Source organism: Nerophis lumbriciformis, linkage group LG10, assembly GCF_033978685.3.
Source record: "Nerophis lumbriciformis linkage group LG10, RoL_Nlum_v2.1, whole genome shotgun sequence".
NCBI lineage: Eukaryota > Metazoa > Chordata > Actinopteri > Syngnathiformes > Syngnathidae > Nerophis > Nerophis lumbriciformis.
In genome coordinates, this window is record NC_084557.2 from 42,280,692 (window position 1) to 42,293,191 (window position 12,500).

General features: G+C 38.8%; 1 protein-coding gene across 4 annotated transcripts in view; it reads right to left on the bottom strand.

Moving 5' to 3' along the window:
- Positions 1-12,500, bottom strand: part of LOC133612299 (voltage-gated delayed rectifier potassium channel KCNH4-like) — a 306,771-nt gene that overhangs the window by 10,272 nt on the left and 283,999 nt on the right. For 2 of the 4 annotated variants that reach the window (XR_012050648.1, XR_012050647.1), the window contains exon 5: positions 10,733-10,778. The exons of the other annotated variants lie outside the window; for them this stretch is intronic. The gene's annotated coding sequence lies outside the window, so the exon portion shown is untranslated. The remainder of the gene's footprint in view (positions 1-10,732; positions 10,779-12,500) is intronic. 4 annotated transcript variants of the gene reach the window in all.

The window sequence follows — 12,500 nt, forward strand, 5'->3', positions numbered from 1 at the left end:
AAGATTCTTTTCATGGGGCCCAAAATCCCTAGCGGCGCCCCTGCTGGTAGGCGATCAGTTGTTTAATTAGGTGTAATACTGCCACTCCGCCAGCAGAGGGGAGTAAAGGACCTACTGTACAGCCCCTTTTTTATAGTCTGCATTAAAAAAATAACTTTATGTTATGTTTGTCCATTCTGACATTAAAAAAAAAAAAAAATAGTTTTTGTTTTTATAGCGCACAAATGATGAATTTGTTTTAGCATCTTGTGTTTACAAATACTGTATGTTCTTAAAGTCAAATATGTATTTAACCCTTGTGTAATTTTAATATTGTTGTTACTAAGCCAGCGTTTGTGGGTCTGATGGACCCGTTGCATTTTGTGGCTTTTAATGCCTCACAATCATACACTTTTATGTTAAAACACTGAACAAATGTTTATTGGGATAAGGTAAACCTCTGTTCAGTGTTTTGACATTAAAGTGTTTGATTGTGAGGCATTAAGAGCCACAAAATGCAACGGGTCCATCAGACCCACAAACGCTGGCTGAGTAACAACAATATGAACATTGCACGGAACATTTTTCTGCCAGTTTCTGCATCCCACAGGGATTCTTCTTTTGTGTTTCTGCACCTGCGGTTCCCACACAAGGTTGCAACATTTTTTGTCAACACTGTCTGCTCTCATTTTCTCGCACATTTGACCCTCTGATGTTCTGTCTGTCCTCCTCCTGTCTAGGCCTGCTGTGTGTGTGTGTGTGTGTGTGTGTGTGTGTGTGTGTGTGTGTGTGTGTGTGTGTGTGTGTGTGTGTGGTACACAGAACATCAATTTCGGACATCTTATATGTAATAGAAATGTGTAGGGAGTTGGATGCGCAGACGCGGTACCGTGAGTACGCATGCAGCTGCGGCTTCCAAACATTTGATCGCTTGCCCGTACATGCGTGCCGCTATGTGCATGTCAAGTACGTAACTTTGGGGACTTTGGGGAAATATATGTGCTGTATGAACTTTGGGGAGGTGAACGGTACTTTGGGCTGTGGGATTGAGTGTGTTGTGCAGGTGTTTGAGTTGTATTGGCGGGTTATGTGGACGGGAGGGGGGAGGTGTTTGTTATGCGGGATTAATTTGTGGCATATTAAATATAAGCCTGGTTGTGTTGTGGCTAATAGAGTATATATATGTATGGTGTGTGGTCATTAAATATGTATTCTGATATATGTTCTTCACAGAAAATTAGCCAAAGTCAGTGAGTCTCAGTTTGAAAAAATTAATTAATCGTATCATTTTTCTTTTAATCGGGTCCCACAGACCCGAACACCACACAAGGGTTAAACTTCATTCCCATGAAGTTTCCAATAGTGACTTAGGTTTATTTGTCATTTTAAATGGTTTCATAAAATTCATGGTATAATCTTACACATTTATTGGTGAAGTGAGAAAATACAAGAAGTAATAAAGCACTACATATCAACATAGAACCAGTATATATCATCATTGCATGAACCATAATGACAAGAAAGCTATTAGATAGTTCATTTATAAATAAGGGTTGAGATATAAATATGAAAAAAACAATCATTATGTATTGTTTTCATTTCCTATGTGCTTTCATTGTGAAATATTTGTCTGTGCATTATTATTGCTATTTATTTTTGACATGTCTGAAATAAACTACTGTGTCCTGGCTGGTCCTCATCTATTAAAGATGTATTCTGTACCTTCCTCCTAACAACATGCAAACACTACGGGGCAACAGTTGGCCTTCCTGAGTATCACATTCTTCTTTATTACTCCCCACCCATGACCGACGTGCTGGGTGGTGGCGGCGGCGCCACAGACGCCCCACCGCCGCCCCCCCACCCCACCGTCACGCAGGCTGTTGGCATCACACGGAAGATGAGCAAGGCAGCCAATGTCAAAGGTTAAGTCAAGCGTCTTTTTAAAAATGAAAGACGACACCTGAGGTCAAAGGTCGCTTCGTGCACTAGTTCAGTGTTTTTCAACCACTGTGCCGCGGCACACTAGTGTGCCGTGAGATACAGTCTGGTGTGCCGTGGGAGATTGTCTAATTTCACCTATTTGGTTGAAAAATATTTTTTGCAAACCAGTAATTATAGTCTGCAAATGATGTGTTGTGGAGTGTCGGTGTTGTCTAGAGCTCGGCAGAGTAACCGTGTAATACTCTTCCACATCAGTAGGTGGCAGCCGGTGCTAATTGCTTTGTAGATGTGGGAAACAGCGGGAGGCAGTGTGCAGGTAAAATTGTGTCTAATGCTTAAACCAAAAATAAACAAAAGGTGAGTAAGAAAAGGCATTGAAGCTTAGGGAAGGCTATGCAGAACGAAACTAAAACCAAACTGGCTACAAAGTAAACAAAAACAGAATGCTGGACGACAGCAAAGACTTACTGCGGCGTCCACAGTGGACAACCGAACATGACGTGACGATCAACAATGTCCCCACAAAGAAGGATAAAAACAACTGGAATATTCTTGATTGCTATAACAAAGCAGATGCGGGGAAATATCGCTCAAAGGAAGACATGAAACCGCTACAGGAAAATACCAAAAAAAAGAGAAAAAGCCACCAAAATAGGAGCGCAAGACAAGAACTAAAACACCACACACAGGAAAACAGCGAAAAACTCAAAATAAGTCACGGGTGGTGACAGTACACCTACTTTGAGACAAGAGCTGTATTGATGCATGCTTGGTTATGGTTTAAAGTCATATCCTCAACCTCCAACCTCCGAGGACAAAGCTACGAACAATGGGAGACCGGGCTTTCTGCTCCGCCGCTCCCAGTCTGTGGAACGCTCTCCCTGACCACCTGAGGGTACCACAGACTGTGGATGCTTTTAAAAAAGGCTTAAAAACCCTTCTTTTTAAAAAAAGCATTTTTTTTTTTAAAGCTATATGCATACTAGTTCTAGCTATTTGGCTGTTCTAGTTTTTATTTTTATTTATTTGTTATTATCTTTTTTTTAATACACTGTAGCACTTTGAGGTTGTTTACTCAATGTAAAGTGCTTCTTACAAATACAATCTAGTATTATTATCATTGTTTTTATTATTGTCTTATATATGAAAAAAGATCAAAAATAGACCATTCATCGGCAGTGCGCCTTATAATACGATGTACCCTATGGTCCGGAAAATACAGTAATATTTTTATACCGCCATCTAAAAATACTTTGAGGGATTTAGTACATTCGAAAACTTACCATATCTTGCAATAAATGTGTAAATTATTACAGGATGTATGGAACTCAAAACACTTGTAAGTCAAATCCACGTCTCCCGTGGAAATGAATTAAAATCCACTTAATTAACAAACACCACAATATTAACATGTAACATTTAGATAAGACATATTGTATAAAAACAATATATATAATGTACTGCCAACAACTACAGTAGTTTTATGACGTAATCTAATATACTGCTTCCAGCTGCTTCTCCATCAAACATTCCATTGGCAGCTTCTCCATATTTTCATGGATACATGTCCACCACTTAGGATATTATTTTAACATTCTCGGCTGGTATTGGTTTCATTCTGCTTCAGTATGGTGCAGACGAGCAGCGATAAGATCAAACTGCTTCACCGAGTTGGCGACACGCTCACCCATATTTTTGATGATTTCATTTCCTAATTCAATGAATATTATCCACTTCTTCTCAACACTGTCCTTCACGCTCACCTTCTTCCTTCTCATGGTTGAGAAACAAAGTGATGTCTATCTTTATCTATAAATCATTGCTAGCGAGCAGCGTTCATTTTGACAACAGTTTTTGATTTAGTTTTAGAGGTAGTAATAGTCTTTGACGAAAATGTATTTTAGTTTTAGTCGCATTTTAGTCATCTAAATTGATTTAGTTTTCGTCGATTAAATTCCTCAACATTTTCGTTGACTAAACGTACATACACACATTTATAAATACATATTAAGTATATGTATTTATATATACATACAAATATATACATATGTATATAAATACATATATACTTACATACATATGTATATACACATACATATACGTATGTATATACATACATATATACTTACATACAGACGTATATACACGTACATATACATATTTATATACATACATATATACTTACATACATACGTATATACACATACATACATGTATGTATATACATACATATATACGTACATACATATACATATATACACATACATACACAAATGTATGTATATGTATATATGTGTGTATACATATGTGTATATATGGATGTATACATACATATATACGTACATACAATTGTATATACTTACATACATACGTATATACACACACATATACCTATGTATATACATACATATATACTAACATACATACATATACAAATGTATGTATATATGTGTGTATATGTGTGTATACATATGTGTATATATGCATGTATTCATACATATATACATACATATATGCTTACATACATACGTATGTACACATACATATACGTATGTCTATACATACATATATACTTACATACATACGTATATACACATACATATGTATATACATACATATATACTTACATACATACGTATATACACATACATATGTATATACATACATATACACTTACATACATATACATATGCAAATGTATGTATATGTATATATGTGTGTATACGTGTGTATACATATGTGTATATATGTATGTATTCATACATATATACATACATACATATATACTTACATACATATATACACATACATATATACGTATGTATATACATACATATATACACATATACAAATGCATGTATATGTATAAATGTGTGTATATGTGTGTATACATGTGTATATATGTATGTATACATACATATATACATACATACAATTGTATATACTTACATACATACGTATATACACACACATATACCTATGTATATACATACATATATACTTACATACATACATATATACACATACATATACAAATGTATGTATATGTATATATGTGTGTATATGTGTGTATACATATGTGTATATATGTATGTATTACATATATACATACATACATACATATATACTTACATACATAGGTATGTACACATACATATACGTATGTATATACATACATACGTATGTACAGATACATATACTTATGTATATACATACATATATATATACTTACCTACATACGTATATACACATACATATACGTATGTATATACATACATATATACTTACATACATACGTATGTACACATACATACACATATGTATATACATAAATATATACTTACATACATATACATATATACACATTTGCAAATGTATGTATATGTATATATGTGTGTATATGTGTATACATATGTGTATATATGTATGTATCCATACATATATACATACATATATACTTACATACATACATATGTATATGTGTGTATACATATTTGTATATATGTATGTATGTATACATACACATATACATACATACATACATACATACATACATACATACATACACATACACTACTACTACACTTACAATACTTGACAGGTTTGTACCAAAAATGTAATTTTGTTGTACTCTTTAAGTGCAATGACAATAAAGTTCCATCCCATTCCACAATTCTGTTAAGAGTGTAGTTTGAGACATGTTTGGTCTTGACAAAATCTGCACTTTTTCTATTTTAATACTACTTTTTTAAGCAGCTTGTCCCCATGGCATTAATAAACAGTCTGCAAACACACTTGATTCTTATCCATTTGGGCCCTTTCAAAGGTGGACCACACAGGAACTGAAGCCTTCCTTCTCCAGTGTTGATGCTCTGCTCGATAGACGCCTGCTAGCCAAAGCAAAAGACTAACTTCACACCTCTCTCATCTTCAGCTATTGTTGCTCTGGCGTGCTTTTAATCCTTGCACCATTCCTCCGACACAATGTAGCAAGACCACAGCTTCAACTGATCGGCACAAAGAGGTAATGGTCACCTGGGAGAATCCTCTTCTATTAACTGAAAGCACATTTTAATGAACAAAACACGCTCAAATTATTCTAATGTGGGCAAAAATGTGTATTATTATCTTTGCCAAAGGGCACAGACCTCCACCAGACCTCCTAATAGCAATTAAGTCCTGAATCCAGACGACAAGCCGGATCATCGCCAAAATCCAATCCCTTGTTCCCTTGCCAATTTTTGCAATTTTTTGAAAGTTTAATCAAAATCCGTCCATAACTTTTCAAGCCATTGATAGAAAGAAACAGACTGAAACTTCAGTTATCCAATGTTTTTGTCTCTGTGGGAGGAGGCGGCCCGCTATCAGACATAGAGAAGTTGAGGGTCGTAATTTAAACGTAATGTACCGCAGTAGAAATTATCCGAATCAGAGAAAAAATGTAATCCATTGTTTTTTTATCCAATTTCAGACATTACTTAAAAGTTACCATCATTAATACTAATAATAATTGTTACATTCCTAGTGCGAACACAAAGTAAACCACACCCAAGTACGCAAAACAAGTACTTCTACACACACACACACACACACTGAAACCCTCCAACCGACTAACAAACTGTCACGATGTGGAGGTGACGAACCCCAAGATGCAGAGATGACAGGCGGTGTACAAGAAAACATGGTTTTAATGTTCAAAAAAAGGTGAAAACAAAAAGGCGCACAAGGCGAAGGCACAACTTAACGCAGGAAACAAAAGCTAACACTTAGCCTGAACTATGGACATGAAACAAAAAGTGGCTAACTGTGGCATAAATAAACAAAACTTACTTGGCATGAACAAAACCAAAGTACGCAATTAAAGTACTTCTACAAACACACTGAAATCCTCCAACCAACTAACAAACTAAAAAGGCACAGACCTCCACCAGGTCCTACTGTACCTCCTAATAGCAATTAAGTCCTGAATCCAGACGACGAGCCGGATCACCTCCAAAATCCAATCCCTTGTTCCCTTGCCCATTTTTGCCATTTTTTTGAAAATTTAATCAAAATCCGTCCATAACTTTTCAAGCTATTGATAGAAAAAAACAGACTGAAACTTCAGTTATCCAGTGTTTTTGTCTCTGTGGGTGGAGGCGGGGCCGCTAGCATACATAGAAAAGTTGAGGGTCGTAATTTAAACGTAGTGTGCCATAGTAGAAATGATCCGGATCAGACCAAAAATCTAATCCGTTGTTTTTTCATCCCATTTCAGACATAACCTGAAAGTTACTGTCATTAATACTAATAATAATGGTTACATCATTAGTGCAAACACAAAGTAAACCACACCAAAGTACGCAAAACAAGTACTTCTAAACACACACACACTGAAATCCTCCAACCAACCAACAAACTAAAAAGGGACAGACCTCCACCAGGTCCTACTGTACCTCCTAATAGCAATTAAGTCCTGAATCCAGACGACGAGCCGGATCACCTCCAAAATCCAATCCCTTGTTCCTTAGCCCATTTTTGACATTTTTTGAAAGTTTAATCAAAATCCGTCCATAACTTTTCAAGCTATTGAAAGAAAGAAACAGACTGAAACTTCAGTTATCCAGTGTTTTTGTGTCTGTGGGTAGAGGCGGGGCCGCTAGCATACATAGAGAAGTTGAGGGTCGTAATTTAAACGTAATGTACCGTAGTAAAAATGATCCGGATCAGAGAAAAAATGTAATCCATTGTTTTTTTATCCAATTTCAGACATTACTTAAGTTACCATCATTAATACTAATAATAATTGTTACATTCCTAGTGCGAACACAAAGTAAACCACACCCAAGTACGCAAAACAAGTACTTCTACACACACACACACACACACACACACACACACACACACTGAAACCCTCCAACCGACTAACAAACTGTCATGATGTGGAGGTGACGAACCCCAAGATGCAGAGATGACAGGCGGTGTACAAGAAAACATGGTTTTAATGTTCAAAAAAAGGTGAAAACAAAAAGGCGCACAAGGCGAAGGCACAACTTAACGCAGGAAACAAAAGCTGGCCGGGGGCTGGCCTCGCCGCGCTCTCCGGGGGTGGGGGGTGGGCTCGTGGGGGCCCGGTTGCCGGTGGGGCGGGGGCGGTCTTCCCGTCCGGTTGCGGGGAGTCTCTGGGTCCTTCGGGCGGGGCGTCTCGCCTTTCTGCCCGTGTGGGGTGTGGTCTCTCGCTGGCTTGGGGTCTGGCTGTCCCCTGCTTTTCTCGTGCCCTGTCCTCCGCCGGGTGCGTCTGTCTGCGGCCTGCTGCTGGCCCTTGTGGGCGGTACGGTGGGTCGGGCTCTGGGGTTCCTGTCGCTGGCCGGCTTGGCTGCGTGGGGGCGGTGGTCCCTGGTTCCCTGGGCACCACGCCTCCTGTTTGTGGGTTGGGCTCTCGGGGGTGATGGGGCCGTGCTCTGGCTCCCACGCACTCTGGGAGTCGAATGTATTGTACATGCAAATTCACGTATGCTCACATACGTACATAGGTACCTACGCTCCCACATACATACACAAATACAGTACATATTTACCTACCTAATGTTCGTACATCCACACGCACATTCAATATACAAACATACACATACACATACTGTACATATACATTCACTGTACAAACACATATACACATTCTGTACATATACATTCATTGTACAAACACATATACACATTCTGTACATATACAAGTACATATGCATACTTACACTCATGCACATAATCACGTTTCATCAAACATATATTAACGTTGTTGCCCTAGGGTAAACTGGGTGTAACACATGGCACACTGACAAAGCTTAACCTATTGTGACTATAACAATCTACAAGGTTAATGTAGGTTGCTTCTCTTTCTCCCCCTCCATTTTTCTGCATTCTTTCGTATCTCAAGTTATCATTACGTATATGTATTGTTGCATTTAAACAACTGTATTGTTGATAATAAAGGTAAATTATTGGTATTGTTCATTATCAATAGCGCTATTTCTATTGGTATTTGTATTGATCCATTTGTAGTGTAATAATGCTCATTGTCATTTCTGTATTATTTTTTATTTTTCGCTAACTGCTTATTTGCTATTACTTTTACCATCATATTTGTACATGTCATATTTGCTGATGTTGCTCTATTGTTGTTGTTGTTGTTGTTTGCTGTTGTTGTTTTTGTCTCTCTGTCTAATCCCCCTCTTGTCCCCACAATTTCCCCCTCTGTCTTCTTTTTTTTTCTCTTTCTATCCCCTCCTGCTCCGGCCCGGCTGCACTAAATGATAATATAAATACATTTAATAAAGTCAAATACAAATAAGGCAACAAGAGAAGTATCCTACACTTCTCTTTTGTAAAGTAAATCTGAACAGCCGACATGGGCATCTACATCAACTATATGATTTGCCTGAGAAGCTGGACAGGACATAAAAAAAAAAAATAAAAAAAAAAAAAAAAAAAAAAAAAAAAAAAAAAGATGACAGTCAAGCTTTCCTGTGGAGAACTGGGACAACAGAGACTCTTACCAGGAGGACTTTGAGTTGGATGCGCAGATTCGGTACCGTGAGTACGCATGCAGCTGCGGCTTCCAAACATTTGATCGCTTGCCCGTACGTGCGTGCCGCTATGTGCATGTCATGTACGTAACTTTGGGGACTTTGGGGAAATATATGTGCTGTATGAACTTTGGGGAGGTGAACGGTACTTTGGGCTGTGGGATTGAGTGTGTTGTGCAGGTGTTTGAGTTGTATTGGCGGGTAATATGGACGGGAGGGGGGAGGTGTTTGTTATGCGGGATTAATTTGTGGCATATTAAATATAAGCCTGGTTGTGTTGTGGATGCTTCATGTCTTGTGTTTATTTACTGTTTTAGTCATTCCCAGCTGAATATCAGGTCCCACCCGCCTCTCACAGCATCTTCCCTATCTGAATCGCTCCCACTGCCCTCTAGTCCTTCACTCTCACTTTCTTCATCCACGAATCTTTCATCTTCGCTCAAATAAATGGGGAAATCGTCGCTTTCTTGGTCCGAATCGCTCTCGCTGCTGGTGGCCATGATTGTAAAACAATGTGCGGATGTGAGGAGCTCCACAACCTGTGACGTCACGCGCATATCGTCTGCTACTTCCGGTACAGGCAAGGCTTTTTTATCAGCGACCAAAAGTTGCGAACTTTATCGTCGATGTTCTCTATTAAATCCTTTCAGCAAAAATATGTCAATATCACGAAATGATCAAGTATGACACATAGAATGGACCTGCTATCCCCGTTTAAATTAGAAAATCGCATTTCAGTAGGCCTTTAAACGTAATGTACCGTAGCAGAAATGATCCGGATCAGACCAAAAATCTATTCCGTTTCAGACATTACCTTAAAGTTACTGTCATTAATACTAATAATTATTGTTACATCCCGAGTGCGAACGCTAAGTAAACCACACCAAAGTACGCAAAACAAGTAATTTAAAAAAAAATGTTTGGAATGAAACCACATGCGAGAGCAATGCCTAATTGCAAAGTTGGCCCAAACACAATGTCTCCTAGGATGCTGCACAAGTGTTTGATGTTTGCATGAATGTACAGTGTGCTTATTAAAGCGGGAGGTGGAATTTTCCCTGCATGTGATTCCTATCAGCTGCAAGAGACTGGATGCTTCATTTGTCTGATGGAAGCACTTTTATTACAGAGCTAAGAGGCTCTCTGCTGCAAATGATAGACCTGCACATTTAAAGACTGGACATTTTTGTCTACAGCTGATCCCCCATATAAAGTGTAAAAAAAGAAAAAGAAAAAAAAGGGAACTTCACCTGGGATGTATCATCAGTTCAGCAAAGACGAAGTGCTGACTTGCACCTGGTGACAAATAAAAGAGTGAACAACATCTTGCAAGGATCTTTTCATGACGGCAACACACCCACTATTACTATTATAAGACTAGAGTTTTATAACCTTAAAGGCTTGGAGGGATGATAGAGCCTCTGTGTTTTTTCCTGACCTAGATGTATGTATGTATATATATATATATATATATATATATATATATATATATATATATATATATATATATATATATATATATGCATATATATATATATATATATATATATATGCATTAGAGATGCGCGGATAGGCAATTATTTCATCCGCAACCGCGTCAGAAAGTCGTCAACCATCCGCCATCCACCCGATGTAACGTTTGATCAGAACTACACCCGCCCACCATCCGCCCGTTGTTATATATCTAATATTAATAAAAAAAATTAAAAAAAGGGTGAAAACTACGCGAATTGCACCTTGTGCAGACAAGATTTTTCGATCGGACACGGAGGAATTAGCGATGTAAAAGACCACGTTGGGACAAAAAAACACAAGTCTAATGCCGTTGCTAGCGATACAAGTGGAAAACTTTCAACGTTTTTCGTCGCCCAAACAGATTCTTTGGATGTGATAAATGCCGAAGTTTTATTTACGGAGGCAATAATTGAGCATGGACTTCCAATCGCACTGGCTGATCACATGGGACAGTTAATAATGTAATGCAACCTTTAAAAATCATTACGCGGTGATCGCGATCCCAAAAATAAACTTTTCTTGCATGATAATGTCCAGAAAAATTCGCTTTATATTACTATAGAGTCCTTTTAACGAATGAGTTTGATGGTTTATCACAAACCTTAAATGAAAGAAGTCCTTTGTTCTCCTGCACCATGCATGCGCAATCCTGTCGGCTGTATTTCACAGCACGACATACTGTAAAAAGTGTTTATACTATTTATACTTTCAATTAACAAATTGAAGTCTTGTGAAAGGTTGACAGGATAACTGGCATTAACTGTCAAAATAATTTCAAACTATTGAAGTTAGCTTACAGAATAAACATGTCAATCAACCCATATGATTTTTGCTGTAATATTTTTGTTTTGAAAAGTCACTGTGACTGATAGAAAGGTGATGGTTTTAGCAACATTTTAACCTGTCTGAATGCTAATAATCATTTTGCGTCGGGAGGCGAAGCCCTGAACCCTCCACCAGGACTTTGTCCTGGACCTACCGGGGCCTGCGGCCCTTGGACCCTGGCTACTAGGTTTTTCTGATTTAAAAGTTGGCAGGTATGGTGAGGTTATAAAGCTTTTGCCTGTTAAAGAAAGGAGAATGATCCAATGCACAGACATTCGCGTGCCACGCTGTCACGACCCAGACGCACACCAGTGCGCAATCATATGGGAGCCGCGCTGAGCGCACCTCCAAGCGCGTCTCGCTGCCGGCGACAGCCAGGTATGGGCCCACGCTCCAGCGCCATCCATTTTCAGGGCTAGTTGATTCGGCAGGTGGGTTGTTACACACTCCTTAGCGGGTTCCAACTTCCATGGCCACCGTCCTGCTCTCTATATCAACCAGGGTGAGCCCCACCCCTTTCATGAGCGCACTACGCGCGGAGTGACCCCTGTTACGCGCCCCCGGCAACAGGGGTGGCAAGCAGGTAAGCTGCGCGGGCGGAGCGCGCGGAGTGACCCATGTTACGAGCCCCCGGCCACGGGGGTGGCGGGCAGGTAAGCTGCTTACCTGCTGCGCGTG